We start from the raw sequence: 21803 nt of genomic DNA, 5'->3' as shown, positions 1-21803 counted from the left end.
TTGCTAAGTTTCGCACTATTTTCATTTCTGATACTTATCGCTACTTTTGCTTTTTTCCGGTTTACTTTCAGTCCAAATACCGAGTTGATAAGAATAGCTCTTGTAATTCTTCTTCACTGTCAACGAGAATAGCAATGATAACAGCAAATAGTATCACTGATATACTTTCGCACTGAATTTCGATGCCACTCTTGAAGCTTTCTTTTATTTCAATCAGTGTTTCTTCATCCGCCCCCCGGGAGCTGAGTGGTCAGCGTGACTGAAGTCAACCGTAAGGGCATGGGTTCGATTCCCGGCTGGGTAGGAGATTTTCTCCGCTCAGAGACTGGGTGTTGTGTTGTCCTAATCATCATCATTTCATACCCATCGACGCGCAAGTCGGCGAAGTGGCGTCAAATCGAAAGACTTGCACCAGGTGAACGGTCTGCCGGACTGGAGGCCCTAGTCACACGACATTTTTTTTATTGTTTCTTCGTCGTATGGGTTGAACTGTAGGGGCGAAAGACTGCATCCATGTGTTACACCCTTTTTAATCCGGGCACTTTTTCTTAGTCTTCTAGTCTTATTAGTTGCCCTTTGTTCGTGTAGATATTGTATCCAGCTGTCTTTCCCCGTAGCTTACTATTCTGCTTCTGTAAATTTCGAACGTCTTGCACCATTTTACTTGTCGAATGCTTTTTCTAGATCGACCAACAAGGGGATAACATTATACGAGTCGGAGGACAGAGTGGCAGAAACTTGAACGTAGTAGGAAAGCTAGAAAAACTGAAGAGTGAAACACAAAGGCTCAGTCTAAATACAGTAGAGGTCACTGACGTAATGCGATCTCATTTCAACTATTTTCTATATAGGTAAAAGCCATCATTATAGATGAAGAACGCTGTCAGTTTTATTGAATTTCCATGCCTATGGGCCATAACGATAAAAATCTCATTAACACGCGAGGCTTATTCAGTACATTCAGTAACAGAAAACAGTCATTCCGACAGATGAAAAGTAGTAAAAGTATGTGGTTGCTGTCGGGTCGTCCATCGTTACTGGAACTTTTCAAGTGGATAACACATCAAAGCGTTCCCAGAAGGACGCATCACGGCCACGAGGATTCACATCGCCAGACCGCACAGACTATTGGCTGTTGTACAGAGAATGGAGAACGATTCGTGACGAGATGGACTGACGACAGCACTGTGGGAAGAAGGGTAAGCGCGGGTCCTTCCAGAAGGAATACAACATGCAGAGGTGGGAGGGCTGCCTGAATGTCTCTGACGAACAGACAGATGACGAAAACCGATATTGGGAGCAGAGTTTCAGAGAGTGTTTCACCGAGGTCTGCCAGGAACGCACTACTAATCCGTGCACAAATACGCACCTGCTTTCACTGTTTCAAAATTGAGCCCGGAAAGCTCTTGAAGGAAATAAGATTATAGAACCATTTACGTTACAAGCTTTTGCAAATTTCCGTAGTCCAAATTTTATTCCCGTATCATAACTCACTTTAAAATATACAACTTCTGGTTCTTTTCTTTACGACAGGCGTAGCTGAACGTTTCCTCGACCCAAACGACACTTCACCGATGATTTAGTATAGTTATTGGCAATATTAACATACTAACGAGTCAAGGTTGTAGGTGTCTGTTAAAAAAAGGTTGCTAAGTGCGAGAACTGAGAAAGCGTCAACTCTTGTCCATTTCATTAGAGAGGGGATGGGGTCAATAATCACTCCTGTCTCAAATTGTCATTAGCAGGTGTGCCTCTCCTGTCTCTCATATTGTCAGTTTAAATATATTGCGCCCTCTTATTTTACCTCGGTCATACTGTTCTCAGTCCGAACTGCTCTTAATTCTTTCATAACATGTACAGATTTGTCCAACATTCAAAGTTCCTGATGTTAAAAAGTATTCAAATGTTATAACTTTTGTGTAGAAGTGTATTACAAAAGATATTTTTTCCATCCTGTCTTAAAGTATTTTTTTTTCTCTGGATGTTAATTACACCAAGTTTGTAAGTGTATTTGATTTAGTCTTTTCTAGATTTTCTGGTCACAGCAAATTCAATCAATCAAATGAATCTTATATGTTATTTAGTGTCCTCTCCTCCTCTGCCTTGTTTTAGTCATGTGTGCAGAGAAGAAAGTATTTGCCAGTGAGAGTGTAGTAGCTAAATTTTGCTGTCACTCTTACGACACCTCATATTTAATAATGGTGTGATCTATTTTCTCACTTCTATTTGTCGTTAACTGAGGAAACTTTCGTTTTGTGTGAGGAATTTTGAAACTAAAAGTATGATTTTTCCTGTTGCCTGTTATCTGCTGAATTCAAACTTGGAATTAATGTGAGCAATATGTGCTCCAAAGTTTTTAATTTTAGAACTGTCCTCTTTTTTAAAACATTTTTAGTGTTGTACAGTTCATACTAATTAAACGTCATAATAAAGTGCAAAAGCAGGCTTCTGGCAATTCCATAATCACTGAAAACACGTTTCTAGTCGCAATGCAACTGCCTGTTCAGTGCGGTTGATTATTTTGTGAGAAATTCGTAATTAGAGATCATTGAGCTACAAATTTTTACGTCATCTTCGTACTCAGTTTTAGAGTAACATAGTTTAGATTATTTAAGTTTCCTCGACGTTTCGTACAATGAAAAGGTTAGATGCATTAGACACCAGTTTAGTAACTTCTCCAAAGTACTTCAGAATGTGGTTTCAGTTGCCTGAGACTGCAGTAGTGTGTGTGAGCTGCGTTTGCGTGCGCGCGCGCGCGCGCTAGTGTGTGTGTGTGTGTGTGTGTGTGTGTGTGTGTGTGTGTGTATTGTTCACGGAGGCCAACAGCCGAAAGCTTTAATTGTGAAATTATATTTGTTGTGCTGTCTACAACTCAGCATCTCCGCTATATTGATGATTCAGAGTAACTAATTCATGGCACACAGCTGTAGAAACGCTTCCGAATGCACTGTCGTAATACTTTTTGTCTATGCTGTATTGGAATAGCCAAATTAAACAATTCATAGAGGAAGTTGAAATCATAGACATCTTCAATAAAATTAATTACATGGAAGCCGAACGCATAGAACAGAAACGAAGGAAAGAGGGTACGGCCTAAAGACTAATCAATGCCAAAGTCGTTAAAGACGGAGCAGAATGTCGAACAGACAAAAGATAGATACAAAACCGCGTCCGTCTTCCTTTCAAAGAAGCGTTAAGCGATCTGGGGAAACTTTGGAAATCCGGAATCTGAGTGGTCACAAGGGCTATTTGAACCCCTCTCCTTCCAAATGCGATTCCACTGTGTTAATAAGTGCAGTAGCCTGCTTTACAGTAGAGAGTAACATCTATGAAACGTATCATTGACACTAACCAATTATGCTAAACACCACGGTACCTTGCTTTACCATAGAGAGCAAAATAAATGAAACGCCACCTTTGAAACGACCTAGTCTGTGAAACTGACGTAATATTTGAAGAAAAGATGCACACCCATACGACGACGCGATCTCATTACAGGTCATAAAGTCTTCCTTGCAGTGTGTAGGCGTGAAAGCATTATGCCCAAGAGAATATAAGCGAAACAGCCTTCGTCAAGGATTTGAACCTACAAAGGGGATATAGAATACATCTTCTAACTGTTCCAAAAACATCATAATTTTTGGGATCAGTTTGATACTGTGACAAATTTCTTGCAGAATATTTATTATGGCAGCCATCCATTCATAATAACCGGGTCAACGAAAACGGTCGGATTTCAGTCACTTCCTAGAAACAGAAAAACTTACTACAAATGAATGAACGTCCCTTCTCTGTGAGTACAGCTCAATAAACGAGGATTTCCCCGAAATTACTCCCTTGAACGCCGTTTTTCATTCGACATACAGTATTCTACATAAATAACAGCTGAGATATTTCTCCCGGGACGTCCTTCCACGGGGACAAAAGTTTCGAATTGGCTTGCATCAATATGAGGACAATAATTCATAAAATGAGTTCTGCCCAATGAATACAAGATTAATGTTGGTGCATTCACACACATTGTAACAGAAATACTGCTATAAAGCCTGGAGGCGGATTCTTCATACCGAAACAAGGAAACTAGCCCATTCAAACCAATGTCCGAAAATCATTCGTGTTTTAGAGATTAATGGAAGCTTATATTCAACGTATTTCGAAATAAAAGGCAACAGAATTCCATAATCAGTACTTGTAACTCATCTGGTTACGTTGAAACGTGATACTATCGACACACGTGTCTCCTGTTGGACTCACTGAGTCTCTACGGCGATGAATTACTATGGAAATGAGTTTACTTCTGATGTATGTGTACATTTGACGGTAGTCTTAAGCGGTTCCCGTTTGTGGCGGTACTGATTTACCTGAGACGACCCACTTAATCATGACGGAATATTTACTTTGTGAGTAAGGCGATATGCGTCCAGAAAGCACCACACCTTTGAAATTAGCTTGCCATTTTCTCGCAAGATATCCAGCGAACCATGGATGGAGGACTATAGCCAGATTCCACGTTCCTAGATTTCCGGAAAGACTTCTACACAGTGTCCCACTGGAAACATTACGGGAGTTCTAAGCATACATAACCTGTTCTGAGACACGTAAGTGGCTCGAAGACTTTTTCATTAAAAATCCCAGTACTTCGTCCTGGACGTTGAGTGATAAGCGTAGACAAAGGTATCGTCAACAGTTTCCCAGAGACGTGTGATAGGACCACTCTTGTTCTCCATAGATATAAACGATTCGACAGAAATGGTGAGCAGCGATTGGCGATTGTTTGCTGGTTGTGCTGTACTATACGATAAAGGGTCTTCGTTGAGCGAGTGTCGGACGATACAGGAAGATTTGAACAGAGTTTCTATTAGGTGTGATGTATGGTAGTTTATTCTATACGTGGAAAGGTATAAGTTAACGCAGTTGGGTAGAAAAAACAAGCCTGTATTGTTACAATGAATTAAATTAAAACGTCATTCATGATTCTGAGGATTTACTGTATGAGCAGCTAACATGTGGTAGGCGATGAACTGTTTAACTTCCAGTGTTCTGTGACGGTGCCAGAGAGGAAAAAAATTTAAAGATCTGAAACAGTTTAACGATTGTTGCAAGTCCGTAAGAGCGCTCATTCTCAAATACTGTATGAGTGCAGTTTTTGGAAATCGTGCACCGTGATTTACGCTGCCTGGAGTTGCATACGTCGTTTCTAACATCAGTAGTTGTCTTATTGTGTTGAATCTGTAACGTAAGATAATACGTCTTAGCGAGTAGATTTGATGGCATTTTAAATTTTTAATTTTTATATAAAAGATTTAAAATCACGCTTTTGTTTCCTCTGGAAAGCGTTAGGCGACCTGTAACTGCGCATGAGTGGCTGTAGCAGTTTACTAATACACACTGAACCTCCAAAGAAACTGGTATATGGATGCGTATACAAATACAGAAATATGTTAACAGGAAGAATATGGCGCAGCTGTTAGCAACCACTATATAAGACAACAAGGGCCAGGCGCAGTTTACTGATCGGTTACTGTTGCTACAATGGCAGGTTATTCAGATTTAAGTGAGTTTGAACGTGGTGTTATAGCCGGCGCAAGAGCGTTGGGACACAGCATATCCGAGGTAGCGATGAGGGGGGGATTTCTCCGAACGGAAATTTCACAAGTGTACCGTGACTATCAGGATTCCGGTAAAACATCAAAGCACCGATATCGTTGCGGCCGGAAAAAGATCCTGCAAGAACGAGACCAACGACTACTGAAGAGAATCGTTCAAGGTGACAGAAGTGCAACCCGTCTGCAAATAGCTGCTGATTTCCATTCTGGGCCATCAACAAGTATCAGCGTGCGAACCATTCAACGAAACATCATGGATATGGAATTTCGGAGCCGAAGGCCCACTCGTATGTCCTTAACGACCGCACGACACAAAGCTTTACGCCTCGCCTGGGCGCGTCGACACGGACATTGGAGTGTTGATGACTGGAAACATGTTACCTGGTCGGACGAGTCTCGTTTCAAATTGTATCGAGCGGATGGACGTGTACGGGTGTGGAGACAACCTCTTGAATCCATGGAGCCTGCATGTCAGTAGGAGACTGTTCAAGCTGGTGGACACTCTGTAACGGTGTGGGGTGTGTGCAGTTGAATACTTCTATATAGGACTCTGACAGGCTACACGTACGTAAGCATCCTGTCTGATCGCCTGCATCCATTCATGCCCATTGTGCATTCCGGCAGACTTGGGAAATTCTAGCAGGACAATGCGACACCACACACGTGTAGAATTGCTACACAGTGGCTCCAGGAACACTCTTCTGAGTTTAAACACTTCCGTTCGTCACCAAACTTCCCAGACATGAACGTTATTGAGCATAACTGGTATGTCTTGCAACGTGCTATTCAGAAGAGATCTCCACCCCCTCGTACTCTTACGGATTGCTGGATAGCTCTGCAGTATTCATGTTGTCAGTTCCCTCCAGCACTACACCATACATTAGTGGAGTGCATGTCACGTCATGTTGTGGCACTTCTGCGTGCTCGAGAGAATCCTACACATTATTAGGTAGGTGTACCAGTTTCTTTGGTTCTTCAATGTACGTGATGAGCAGGAACAGCTAACAAAAACAGCTAAGACCACCAACACCTACCCAGATTTGCAGAGATCAGACTCTCCCGTGACAGTGTAGTTTTAGCTTCATGCAACGGTATTGTCAACAATATTTGAAGTGTGTGAAGTGCTTTAAGTACTTATGCCAGTTCTTAGTCCAACTAACAAGACGCGTGTGGTTTTAACATAAAAGTTCTTTACGTGAGCGTCCATCATTCGGCATAAACTCGTAATGTAGTTCAACAGTGTTGTGCAAACACAACTACAAATTATCTGGCAGCTGGAGCGTTTTATTTCAGTACACATACAATCAACATTTGAGGAATGTCTCCAGAGCTACTAAAATTCTCCCTCACGGAGAACGTACTAGAACTGCTACAGGATATTCAAGAAAATGCTGGAGCTGCATCCATCAGTGAGACTTTCGTTAGCTGGCTTTCGTGATATGTGAGAGCTGAGGGTCCACCAGATTGCCTTCGTTAATCAACGTCGAAGGGCGAGGTGCCGGCACCGCACTCTCGAATCAGGTCGTCGCACGATGGAGGTTCGGACTCTCGGTGGTGACCCAGATATATAGAGGCACGAGTTTTATGCCTATCTCAGGAATCTCATCGCGTAAATGAACAAGTGGATTCATTTTCTGTTAAAACTTCTAGGTTGTGAGACCGATTTACAAATCTGTTTCGTAATGTTTCATCCCAATTTCCAGGGATATCCAGAAATCAAATTGATCTCTCAGTTGAAAGCTCAACGGATCCAGAACTAATAGGTGTATTATGAGCTACAAACAGGGAACTACCATTGGTCATGTTACTTTGAATGCATATGATTATCTCTGGAATTACGATGTTTATAAATATCTTCTGCCTCTCTAGATAATAGTATTTGATCATGAGTTGCTTTCGCTGGAGTGCTAGTCTCGCAAAGTTTTATCATATGTTCTCCACCCTGTCAAGTATTTTACTCTAAGACCCACACATAAGTTTATCCGGATTCCAGTAACATTTCACTAAACAAGTGTTAGTACTTCTTTTCGTGGTAGGTATGTATACTTGACATATCAGCTGTCGCAGGTGGTTGACGTACGTATTGATGTATGTTTGCATGTGGGATATTCAGCGGCGAAATAACTGTTAAAATTAATGGTGAACCTTCAGTTATCCTTTATTTTCTACATTTCGTCAGTAGTTTCTGTCGTATGACCATTATCAAACTAAGCTGGCATAAACGGTATGAAAGTTATACTATAATTTGAACAAAATAAATTTGCTCTTTTGAGCCCACCATAGTAGTAACAATTTTTTACAACAATAAATGTGTACGCAGTAATTATTGTACACCGTCACTATTATAAAAAAATATTATTGTAAAACAGATTGAATAATCAGCAAAAGGATAACGCAGTCGGGGCGTGGAGTATCAGAAGCTTCAACATGGTAGGGAACATAGAAAATATGAAATATGAAATGCTAAGTCTCAGTCTGGATATAGTGGGGGGCCAGTGAAATGAAATGGTAAGAAGATGAAGATTCTTGGTCTGGTGAGTATAGGATAATAGCAATAGCAGCAGTAAATGGTATAACGGGAGTATGATTCTTTATGAATAGACAGGTAGGACAGAGAATTACTGTGAAGTTCAGTGATAGGGTTGTTTTCATCAGAATATACAGCAGACTATCATCGACAACGACAGTTCGCTTATACCTGCCAACGTCGCAAGTCGAACGTAAAGAGATAGAGGAAGTATCTAACGGTATTGAACGGGTAATTCATTATCTAAACAAAGATCTAATAGTTATGGGGGATGGGAACGCGCTTGTCGGCGAAGGCGTTGCGGGAGAATATGGGCTTTGAAATGGGAAAGGAGAAAGACTGAATGAGTTCTGCAATAATTTTCAGCTAGTAATACTTAATTCTCTGTTCGAGAATCACAAGAGGAGGAGGTATACTTGGAAAACGCCGTGAACTACTGGAAGATTTCAGTTAGACTACATCATGATCAGCAAGAGATTCTGAAATCAGATACTGGATTTTAAGGCGAAATCAGGAGCAGATATACACTGAGATCACAATTTAGTAGTGATGAAGAGTTGGCTGTAGTTTAACAGACTAGTCAGGAAGGACCACTACGCAAAGAAGTGGAACACGGAAATACTAAGGAATGAAGAGATGCGCTTGGAGATACTATAGATACTGCGATAAGGAATAGGTCAGTAGGCAGTTCAGTTGAAAAGGAATAGACATCACTAATAACGGCAACCACTAGCTAAATAAATAAATAAATACAAAAAAGAACGTTTCGAAATTCGATAGCTTTAGGATAGTAGTCTATCAAGACTGGTGGTTACCGTTCCCAGGTATCACTGATCATGTTGATCAGGATCCCAGGACTATCATGGAAGTGTATAATCAATGAGTTCAGGTGGGGCCACACGTAGCACCATGCCGGATCTCAACGGTCCATTACGACTAAGGCGCGAGAGAGTAAATCTCACACACACGTCACCCTCCTTTAGTCAGATTATTAGCCTGTTGGCATCAAGACAAGTATCCACAACAGTAGAACGACCATGTCTGGACGACCACTGGCAGTGCAGTGACCATTGCTGAGGCTTCCCTTGACGCGGCAGGAGAAAGAGTGCGCCCAACAATAACACAGGGCACCCCGTCGTTTTTTATCCGACGTATTCTGGTTCTTCGTACAGATGTGCGACAGACGTACCCGTGTGTGAGGAGGCTCTGAGGCGATGGTCAACATCATGTACAAATTTTAAAAAATGCATCAAATGTAACAATGTCATTTTCTTTTGCTACCAGTTTCGGTTGTGATCCATCATCAACTGCAGCTGTACAACATACATAAGTGAACAATGTGACAATGTCAAACGAAATAAGAAAAACAGAAAAAGAGTAAAAACGATCAAAATGCTTATGAAAATTATCACAAATGTACATGCATTAAAATAAATTATCACATGAAACCATAATTGTCAATATAATATGGAATCGAAAACTGTAACGAGATAAAAATATGATGACATATTGACACAAGGACAATAAGTGATATACAGCAATACAAGTCAAAGAACTTCAATGTCAATGATGACAGATTTGACAGCATCCAAAGAAGTTGTCTTGGCAATTGTGGTTCCCTGTGATAACATATTTTAAAGCATGTGTGACATGTGATACATACGTGATAATTTTCGACTGTATTTTGATCGATTTTACGGTTTTCCTGTTTTTCTTATTCCGTTTCGCATCGTAGCATTATCCATTTTGTATGTTGTACAGCTGCCGTTGATGATGGTTCAGAACCGAACGCGTTAGCAATATAAAATTACACTGTCACAGGCAGCACAGTGTTACGCATGTTTTAAAATTTCATTGGTAAGTTTAATAACTGAACTAAAAGTAGGATATAAAATTTATGAGAAATTTATTAATCAACGATTAAAAACTATCTCTTATGTAACAATCTCAGATGAACCATCAGTCTTTAGGCAGGGACGTTCGTGTAACGATAGTATATTTACAATAAGACAAATTATTGAAAAAATTTAGGAATTCGTCTTAGAAAGGCAATGAGAATTTATTGATTACGAAAAAGCCTTCGATGAGGTCAGACACCTTTTTGGACAATATTGGAAATAATCTTTTCCTTAACACTTTATTAATTCCATAAAGAACCTCTATGCGAAAATAGTTCTAAGTTCATGTTCGAAATCGTCGGATGAAACTTTAATAAATCGAGGTGTCCAACAACGGTGGTAGTCCATCACCCACTTTGTTTAACTTATATATTGAAAATATGAAACACAGTTATCAATTAAAATAGAATTTAGCACACCATTGAATACTGCGCTATACGCTGATCACCAGATAGTTACACAGGAAATACGAGATCACTTGAAGAGTGGTATATAGAGTAAGTCAAAACGGAATATACTACATCTTAACTATATTGGAAATAAGTCAAAGACAATGACGTTCAGAGGGAAGAATCAAGTCCGATAGAAAATAATAATGAATCAGAAAATTCTAGACCAAGTAACGCATTTCAGTTTTCTAGGATTTAATATTAGTTTTAAGACATTGTGAAGAAGATTAACAAATATCAAGCTCACTGCGGAACAGTTGGAAGGACTTTGGGAAGAGAGACAAGAAAGGAAACACAAATCCAATTCTATAAAATTATGGCTGTAGGTAATCTAATTCCGAACCATAGACCATAAAAAAAAGAAGAAAAACCATAAATATAGGCAGTAGCGATGAAGTTCATAAGATACATAAGGGGTTGTAATAAAAAGGACAAAATAAGGAATGAACAATAAAATTGCATTTAAGAATCTTTTCAGCTAATGAGAAGACAGAAGAGAACAGAATGAAATCTATCATTTTTGGTAGATTGACAGAAGGTAGATTGCCGAAAGAGATCATGAATTTTGGGCCAATTGGAAAGAGAGAAGGAGGTAGACCTCGTAAGAGATTGAACCTCGTAAGAGATGGATGGATAATGAAGACCTCAATAGGTGACTATAACACCTAATCCTTGCAAGATGATAATGATGACAATATAACCCAAAAACGGCTATTACTCGTGCTGTACTGAGATACGTCTAGGCCGAAGGTGCTGTCCTGTTGCAGCAGTAAATCACGTTCTGCATTTGGCTCACCAGCTCAGAACATTTGATCTTCGATTACCAAGCAAGTGACACACTAGCAGTCGGCAGCCACGGCTAGCAACGAGTAATGACGTACCCGTATCTGAAAAAGTCATGATTACCGTCTAGAGCTGCTGATAAAATTCTTTGCTTTACAACCAATTTCGTTGGGCACACCATCATCAGCACATTAGGCGAATATAAAACCACTGACGACAAATAATAAAACCACTGTTGTCTCATCGTAACACATCGTCAATATATAAATTTAAACTTCCTGGCAGATTAAAACTGTGTGCCAGACCGAGACTCGAACTGGGAACCTTTGCCTTTCGCGGGCAAGTGCTCTACCATCTCAGCTACCCAAGCACGACTCACGCCCCGTCCTCACAGCTTTAATTCCGCCAGTACCTCGTCTCCTACTTTCCAAACTTTACGGAAGCTCTCCTGCAAACCTTGCAGAACTAGCACTCCTGAAAGGAAAGATATTGCGGAGACATGGCTTAGCCACAGCCTGAGGGTTGTTTCTAGAATGAAATTTTCACTCTACAGCGGAGTGTGCGCTGATACGAAACTTCCTGGCAGATTAAAACTGTGTGCCGGACCGAGACTCGAACTCGGGACCTTTGCCGTTCGCGGGCAAGAGCTCTACCAACCGAGCTACCAACTGGCAGAAGTGAAGCTGTGAGGACGGGGCGTGAGTCGTGCTTCGGTAGCTCAGTTGGTAGAGCACTTGCCCGCGAAAGGCAAAGGTCCCGAGTTCGAGTCTCGGTCGGGCACACAGTTTTAATCTGCCAGCAAGTTTCATATCAGCGCACACTCCGCTGTAGAGCGAAAATTTCGTTCTAAATATATAAATTACCTAATGGAATTTTATCAGCAGTTACGATTGTTTTCAACTGCTCACGAGTTGCGAGTCACCACCTGCTGAAAAAACGAGGGTCGTCCAGTAAGCAATACAACATAGTAATACAACATTTTTTTCTGAAAGCAGATTGGTTTTATTCGGGATTCCAATACATCACATTATTCACCACTCTACTGTCCACAGAAACCTGTTTTTCAACATAAACTACGTTCCGTGCGACTGCGGCACGCCACTTTACAGGGACAGCCTGTATACCAGCATGGTACCACTTTACTGGTTGACATCGGAGCCAACGTCTCCTGCTGCATCAATAGCCTCCCCAGCTTCCGTGTACAGCTTCGTGAGGCGTGCAAACAGACGGAAGTCGGAAGGAGAAGTTCGTTTGCATTTTTGTGGCGAGGAACACGCTGAATCGTTTCCCCAGTTTCCTACGGTTAGCGCAATACGCTTCAGAGTTGATAGTTCCGCCGTGATGGAGGACATTGAACAGAATAACGCCTTGAGAGTCCCAAAGTACTGTCACAATGGCTTTACTGGCTGAGGGTTCGACTTTGAACATTTTCTTCGGAGGAGAGGTGGTTCCGCGCCACTCCCTGTTTCATCGACTGTGACGAGGTTCGTCAAGAAATTGTCACGGTAAGCCTCGCCACGCGCTTGCTCTTTATGGTCTTCCGTTAGGCGAAGAGGAACCCAGCTGCCACACACCTTCTTGTACCCCAACTGGTGGACGCAAGTGTCATCGCTACCAACAGAGACGTCCAGCTGTGCAGAGAGGTGTTTCAATGTGACTCTTAGATCACCTCGAATGAGAGTGTTCACATGTTCTAACGCTACATCAGTCACAGCTGCGTGTGGCCGGGCGGCCCTTAGGATATCAGACCGAATTGCGCGGCCTTGTTGAGATGATGACAGACACCTCGCCCAACGACTCACCGTGATTTTATTTACAGCCAAGTCTCCGTAGACAATTAACAAGCGCCTACGAATATATGCAATGCCTTGGTTTTCCGCCAGAAGAAACTCAATGACAGTTCTCTGCTTGGAGGGCACTTTCGTCACAGGCGCCATTTTGAATCTGCGTATAGCGCAGTCGCCTATCGGAACTTCATGAAACTACAGGGGCTAAAGCAGGAATATTTCACGACGTGGCAAAACAAATTCCGCATTTTTTCAACGGCAATTGCCTGATAAAAAAATGTGTTGCTTTACCTATTGAACGGCCCTAGTACTTCGCTTAGCAATATCTGTCATCGAAGTTCAGTATGGCCTGCTGACCAGCTGTGTTACAGCCGTTGCTGCTGTCAGTGTTCGCAGGTGTCTGTCCTAAATTTTGTGTATCCGCAAATAGCCTATGAATTTAATCTTGTATTCTTCCAGCTACACCGTATACACCGCAGCAAGTAAAATTCTGTCAAATGCTTTCGTTATTGTTGTCGAAATTTTAAGGTCTAACAGTGTATCTCGATCGTATGAGTACTGCAAGACTTGAGCAGTCATATCTTCTGGCTCTTTATCAACAATCAAAGAGAGGCGTGATTCACAGACGTAAAAACAGACTTGCAAGAAATTGGGATAGCACAGAAACGCATTCCAGTCAAAACGAAATTCCTGGAGAACCTTGGTTTCGCCGAAAAGCCGAAACTAAAAACTGGTGAAATATGGACTTAGATGAGGAAGTAACAGCGTATGTAATCAATGCGAGAATACTGTGCTAAAACTAAAATGCGAGCACAAGAAATCGGAAGAGTTCTGATGAAACAGCTGGGTCTGTAGATGGCGGAAATGATTACAACAACCAGAAGAATTACTATTATCACTGTTTGAAACTGAAAAATATCACAAAATATTGCATATACTACACTTAAATGCTATTTATACAGTGAGATAATTCTAAGCGACCTCTTGTAGTCTACCACTGACGTGATGTGCAATTTAACATGTTCGAAAAATATTTAAAAGAGAATGTCATGTCCTGCAATTACTGCACGCAGCGGAGTGACCTTTGCGTGGTACACACTCATAGTTTACGAAAACCTGAAAAACATGAGATGCTACGGTAAACATGTGTATCGCTGCTTCTCTGCATATTCTCCATTCATTCGTCGAGTCGAGTGCACAAGCCAGAGAGCGGTCTAAGGCACTTCGGTTTCCCTTTCCTGATGCTTGTGTTGTCACCAGACAACGACGTAACGAGCGCCACGGACTCACTCTGACGAGTCACGTTGTACCACTGTGTCATCCTCTGCCAATGGCATCATCCCGCCCTGTACTGCGTACATCGGTTGTATTCACGTGAAACTTAAAGTATTCGAGACAGTGTGATGTACGTTCTCATTGTAAAACAGGTGATTATGAATATTTTGTTATTTTGTGTTAACAACTGACTCATAGCTTGAAAAGAGTAATACCGTCGTAAAAATTAAATTAAATGTCGTAAAGCGTTGTTTTCTGGAAGTATCCTACCGAGTAGATTCTGTGACATGGTCGGAAACAGTGTTATTCTTGGGCACACATTGCTCTCTTTCCTTACATATATGTGAGAGTAGAGTCGTATGAGCATTTGTGTTCAGGTGAGTTCAAAGGCTGCGTGTATAGTGTGCTGTTATATTTATACGAGGGTGAGCCAAATGAAAACCTTAAATTTGTAATAACAAATCTAAATTTAGCGCCGTTTTTCTGTAAATTGGTAAGCGTGCTACAAACAGCGTGCAGAATGGCCTGTAGGTGGCAGCATAGTGCGGATGCACACATAACGTTGCAGTATCAGTATAAAGATGGCCGCCGCACTAGCGACTTGCACCAGGGAAGAACAGCGTTCTGTCATTCGGTTTCTGCGTAGTGAAGGTATGAAACCTATTGAAATTCATCGACGAATGAAGGTTCAGTACGATGATGCATGTGTGTCACAGCAGCAAGTCTACGAAGGGAGTAGGAAGTTCGCAAATGGTGTGACTTCAGTGGAAGATGCTCCTCGTCCAGGTCGGGCACAACGAGTTGCAACTACACAGAACATAGCATCAGTTGAAGCCATAGTGAAGGAAAACCGCCGAGTGACACTGAATGACATTGCAGCATGTTTACAGATTAGTCATGGGTCTGCACACCACATTGTGCATGATGTGCTCTAGTTTCACAGAGTGTCTGCAAGATGCGTGCCACGACAGCTGACTCCTGAAGTGAGAGAACGACGTGTTGATGCTTGTGAAGAACTTCTTCGGCGCTTTGAACGAGAAGGTGATGGCTTCCTTGCAAGAATCGTCACTGGGGACGAAACCCGAGTTCACATCCACCAACCGGAAACGAAGAGAGCGAGCAAGGAATGGCGCCATTCCTCATCACCAAAACCAAAGCAGAGAAGGTTATGCTGACTTTCTTTTGGGACGAAAAAGGCGTCATTTTGGAGCGTTACATGCCTAGAGGGACCATTGTCACCAGTGCATCATATACAGATCTCCTAAAAAATCATCTGCAGCCTGCAATCAAATCAAAGCGACGTAGATTGCTGTCAGCAGATGTCCTTTTGCACCATGGCAATGCAAGGCCCCACACTACTAGTACAACAGTTGCAACAATCACAGACCTGCATTTTGAGTGTCTTCCTCATCCACCATACTCACCAGACCTTGCCCTAAGTGATTTACATATGTCTGGACCACTCAAAGACGCAATGGGAGGAGAGAAGTTCCGTTCTGATGAAGAGGTACGCCTCGCGGTGCATGACTGGTTGCGCGGACTACCAACAGTTTTTTTTTTTCTAAAGGAATCTATGCGCTTTGTAAGCACTGGAGGACTTGAATTGAGCGTGGGGGAGATTATGTTGAATAGTGATACAGATTTGTACCACTTCTGCACAATAATTAATATATTTTTTAAAAAAATCATGTTTTCATTTGATTCACCCTCTCATAATGAAGCGAGGGGATGGTTTCTGGTGCCGCCACATAGCCTCCTCCTCTCTAATGGCACCAAGGGGACCGCCAAACTTAACGTCCCCATCCGAAGAACGGATCACCATTACTTTATAAGACACTGCTGCGAGTTTTGGGACTCAATCCGAGACAATGGCGTAATGACTGATGATCTGGAACTAGGGTCATCTCGTCCCCTTACCGGCCAAATGCAGGCAGCGAAAATTTCATCCACTACCAGGATTCGAACCAGCTTACTCCGAGTCGAGCGCCACCATATAGGCTTGCGTAGCTACCTCGGCTACTGAGGCGCATAATAAATTGGTAATTGTGTCTTCTGATAATAGAAGAAGTCTTCTTAACCTAATCAAAGGGGATCTTATTTATTTTATAACTACTGTACGACTAAGTTTTTGTTGACATCTTCCTTTACTGAGCGCGAAGTCAGTCATTTTCTTCATATTTGATATCTGCAATACATGATCGTGTTTCCCGCTTCCATTGAAGTCCTATATCCTCGAACACTTTACATCAGTTTTAATAAAGATATCCAAAGGGCTACGGCGAGTGCTGTTATTGTTATTTTTTATTTACACGTCAAGTTCTGTAGGATAAAATTGAGGAGTAAATCTCCAAGGTCATGGAACCTGCCAGTACATGAATTTACAACTTAAAAGTAATAACAGATAAAAATAAAATGTATATGAACCCAAAAAGGTTAAGCCATACGTTTGAGTAAGCGCAATCAACAATATAACAGAAGAATTACCTTAAGTTATCAAGGAACACCTCAACAAAATACAAGGAGTGGCCCATGAGGAAACTCTTCAGTTTCGATTTGAAAGCGCGTGGACTACTGCTAAGATTTTTGAATTCTTGTGGGAGCTTATTGAAAATGGATGCAGCACTATACTGCACACGTTTCTGCATAGGAGTTCAGGAAGTCCGATCCAAATGCAGGTTGGATTTCTGCCGAGTATTAACTGAGAAGATAGTTGCTCATTCTTGTGAATAAGCTGGTATTGTTAACAAGAAACGACAGTAAAGAATATATATATTGAGAGTCCAATGTCAAAATACCCAGGCTAGTGTACAGAGGTTCGTGAACTTACACCACTTATTGCCCAAAGCGCCTGATTCTGAGCCAAAAATATCCTTTTAGAATGGGAAGAGATATCCCAAAATATATAACATACGACACAAGAGAATGAAAGTAAGCAAAGTAGACTAATTTTCGTGTCGAACGATCACTTACTTCTGATACTTCCGGCCGCGGTGGCCGTGCGGTTCTGGCGCTGCAGTCCGGAACCGCGGAACTGCTACGGTCGCAGGTTCGAATCCTGCCTCGGGCATGGGTGTGTGTGATGTCCTTAGGTTAGGTAGGTTTAAGTAGTTCTAAGTTCTAGGGGACTTATGACCTAAGATGTTGAGTCCCATAGTGCTCAGAGCCATTTTGAACTTCTGATACTGTTCGAATAGTAAAAGTGGCCGCATTAAGTCTCTGAATGAGATCCTGAACGTGGGCTTTTCAGGACAGTTTGCTATGTATCTGAATACCTAGAAATCTGAACTCTTCAGTTTCACTAATCATACGCCCATTCTGTGAAATAAAAACATCAGGTCTTTTTGAATTGTGTTAGAAACTGTAAAACCTGAGTATTACTGTGATTTAGCGTTCGTTTATTTTCTACAAGCCATGAGCTAATGTCATGAACTGCACTATTTGAAACAGAGCCACTGTTGCACACAACATCCTTTACTACCAAGCTAGAGTCATCAGCAAACAGAAATAACTTAGAGTAACCGGCAATACTAGACGACATATCATTTATGTAAATAAGCAACAGCGGTGCGCCCAACACTGATCCCTGGAGCACCCCCATTTGACTGTACTCCACTCAGACCCCACATCACAGCCATTCTCAGCACTATGAATAATAACGCTTTGCTGTCTGTTATTAAAGTAGGAGGAGGGCTAGTTGTGAGCTACTCCCCGTATTCCGTAATGGTCCAACTTCTGGAGCAATATTTTGTGATAAACACAATCAAACACATTAGTTAAATCAAAAATTTGCCTAGTGTTCGAAACCTTTTGTCTAACCCATCCAGTACCTCACAGAGGAAAGAGAAAATAGCATTTTCAGTTGATAAACGACTTCTAAATCCGAACTGAACATTTGATAGAAAATTATGTGATATAAAATGATGAATTATCCTTACACACACAGCTTTTTCAATAACTTTAGCAAACGCTGATGACATTCTACTCGTACGCTGATGACGTATAAATAGGTCTAAAATTGTCTACATTATAACTTTCTCCCTTTTTATAAAGCGGCGGTAATTCAATCGTTCAGGAAAGTGACCATTCCTAAAGGAAAAAATACAAATATGGGTAAGTACAGGTCTAACATGTGCAGCACAGTACTTTAATATACTAGGCACTCCATCATATCCATGAGAGTCCTTAGTCTACAGTGATTTAAATTATTGAGTCAATCTCCCGCTTATCTGTATCACAGAGGAGTATTTCAGGTATTATGATAAACGTGCAATGCACTGCACTGTTTCGAGGAAGAATTCTCACTCAACAGTGCAGTGTGCGTTGATACGAAACTTTCTGGCAGATTAAAATCTGAGCCGGACCGAAACTCAAACTTGGGATCTTTGGTTTTTGTGGGCACGTGTTCTACCAGCTGAGCTATCCGATCACGACTCAGCACCCCTACTCACAGCTTTACTTCCACCAATACACCATTGCCTTTCCCGTGATGTCTAATTCCGCAATTTGCGCAGGAGAACTTCTGCGATGTCTGTAAGTTATGAGATGAGGTACTGGCGGAGGTAGAGCTGTGAGCACGGGCCGCGAATCGTGATCAGGTATCTCAGGTGGTAGAACACCTGGCCACGTAATGCAAAGGTCTTGTGTTCCAGTCTCGATACGTACAGAGTCTTAATCTCCCAGCAAGTTTCACTGCACTGTTGTTAGGAACCTACTTACGAGAACAGTTCATAAGTATTTCAGTTCCCGCTTGTATGCCTACATGCATTAAAGTGCCCACTAGCGGGACACGGATAAGGGTGTTGGACGTCGTACGAGCACGCCTGGCGGTTTAACGACGAGGGCGGTGTGCCACCCCTCCTCGATATGGTTTTTAGGCTCTTCTCCACATCCCACTAGGTGAATACTGGGCTATTAGAGAATTTTCTCCGGTAAAAATGGCGTACACTCACTCTGTAGTGATGGGATGACCACAAGGTTGTTGACCTTAGATGATTAGTCTGCATACACGCATAATCGACAGGAGCATCTACTGCAGTAAGGTGCATGTCTGTCCTGTTTTAATTTATACCCTCCATATAGCTTTTATAATGACTTAACAGCTCATGTTTCTCTAACGAACATAAATTTGGGAGAGTAGTTGCGTGATTAGCACGTAAATTTCTAAAATTTATGATACCCTATATTTTCGAACACATGAAAAGCTTATCTCTAAATTATAGTTTTGTAAAACTCACTTCTGTCTCACTTTCAGCGTAATATAAGTGCTAGCGTTTGGATGACAGGGAAGAATTTGACTGATTGCGCCACACTTTTTCATGATTTCTGGCTATGACCTATTTAAATATCAGTTAGACAGATATAAATCCTTATTATATTACAATATTCAGTGACTCAACGGCTGCTCACAAAGGACATGAAGCATAACATTTAACTACAAGTTAAAAAATTATAACGTAACGATAAAGCCATGTAACCATTGACACTAGAAAAAGTAATTGTAGAAAGTTCATAAGTTTGTAATAAAAGTTTTCAAGGAAAGTATGAAATACATTTCTAAATACCTCAGGGCGTTGCCACCGGCGCTATTGTAAACACAGATCTGGAAGCGAGCTCACCACATGCTATCACCTGGAACGCACAAATTTAAGTTCATTAGAAAAAAAAATGATCGTCGTCAGCACAATCACAACAATAACTGATTTATAAACTTTCGAAATGCCGAGAATGGAATGTATGGCATTTCGTTCCCCAATTGTTGATACCTATGTTACCTTTTATTTTGTCCTTAAGCTGCAGCAAACTAATTACTTACGATGGATTTCCAATATATTATATGTTTGGAACAAAAATTGTACTGTACTACAATCATGCCCCATTTCCGTTAAAACTGAACGCAAAGGCAAAAAATACTTTCAAGAAACTTAAGTAATCAACATAATAATATTAGAAATAAATGTTTCTTAGATTTTGTTTACAATGAAATACAAACCAGAAATGATAACATGATAGGCTACTTCTGTAAATTATGTGATATCTCTTATGTGATATCTCTTCAAGGACTCTACTAAATTTGTAAAAGTCAATGTCAAACGGTTCCAGTAATACGTGTCATTCTAAGATAGTGCTTATAGCTTTCCTAACGTCAGCAACTACCATTGCGTGTGCTACACCGGTAGCAACGTTCACGAGGCCACAGTTGTTTCGTTTCAAGTTTATCGACAGTCGTTTCACATACACAGAGGGGAGCAGAAAGCAGTGGTACCAGAAGTGCCCTCCGACACAGTCGGTAAGGTGATATGTGGAGTATACATGGAGATCTAGATGAAAATATGACAGTGTATATTTTGATAGACTGAGGAACATTGGTTGTTTCACAACTCAATTCAGAAATCTGGCACTATGGAGATAATTCCTTTTGGAATATTTGTCATACACACTGAAAAGATTTTATCCATAAAAACTTGAAAATATAATTTATATTCTGATTAGCAATTATACGTGGATGACACACATAAATACATCCCGACATACGTGTATATTGTGATGTTATATGATAGCCGAGCAGTGCTAGAAAGTGCAGCATGGAGAGTTGTTAACGCGTAAAGAAGCTGAAAGTGAAACAATTTTCATGTCTTCCTTGTATCATCACGCGTAATGCACTTCTCTAGTTTGAATATCTTAAGCATGTAATGAAGATACTTGTTAATATAACATGTTGCTTTCATTAAACACCTATGTGAGATCCTCTGGAAATGAAATCTGTACTTCTTATGACTGTTGATATTCAGAATCCCTATGCTGCAAGTTTTATCGCATTATTGCTGAATTTATTTTCCAGAGACATGTACCGGTCCAGGAGCGAGCATTCAGTTTTACAAAAGTATTTCTGACAATTTGTGTGCCAGTAGTGTTGCAGTTACACTGCACAAATCTTGCATGAAACTTTTTTCCTTCTCTGTACATTTATTAAATAAATTCTATTTGCACACTGTTGATCTGCTTGATGCAATGAAGAATTTTTGAATGATGGTTTCTTTGAGAAGAAAAAGTGGCTAGTCCAAGTGGATAGGTAATTACGAATACGCACTGATTCATCCTCAGGAATAACCCGGTTTAGCGATGTGTCATCCATCAAAGTTACTGACACAAAGGAAAATTGTGCCTTAATGACCGCTTCAGAAATAGTTCACATGGTGTAGACAAGTTAAATAAATTATGAAAACTATACAGTGGCAATATTTTTTAGCAGTGAACGTATTGCTGGTAAACACAACATAGCAAATGTGCATAACACGAGCAAAACATCGCTAGTAATGTTACATTAGTTGCCTGAAGCCACAAATTGTAATTGGAAATTTCGTGCGCCTCAGTTTCCCTTTATCTCTTAGAAACCAAAAGTCTCGAACGCTTATTGCACATTGATAGAATGTCATTGTGACTTTTTCTTCGCGAGACCGAAGTTAAAGGTAGGAAACTTT

The 21803-nt window shown here is 41.0% G+C and overlaps 1 long non-coding RNA gene across 1 annotated transcript in view; it reads right to left on the bottom strand.

Moving 5' to 3' along the window:
* Positions 1–21803, bottom strand: part of LOC126416373 (uncharacterized) — a 2268185-nt gene that overhangs the window by 1875185 nt on the left and 371197 nt on the right. Inside the window, exon 2 of the long non-coding RNA XR_007575440.1 lies at positions 19887–19953. This is a non-coding gene — a long non-coding RNA (uncharacterized LOC126416373). The remainder of the gene's footprint in view (positions 1–19886; positions 19954–21803) is intronic.

The sequence above is a fragment of the Schistocerca serialis genome, chromosome 8, assembly GCF_023864345.2.
Source record: "Schistocerca serialis cubense isolate TAMUIC-IGC-003099 chromosome 8, iqSchSeri2.2, whole genome shotgun sequence".
Classification (NCBI taxonomy): Eukaryota; Metazoa; Arthropoda; class Insecta; order Orthoptera; family Acrididae; genus Schistocerca; species Schistocerca serialis.
Note: the sequence above shows the minus strand (reverse complement) of the source record. Positions and strands in the feature narration are given on the sequence as shown.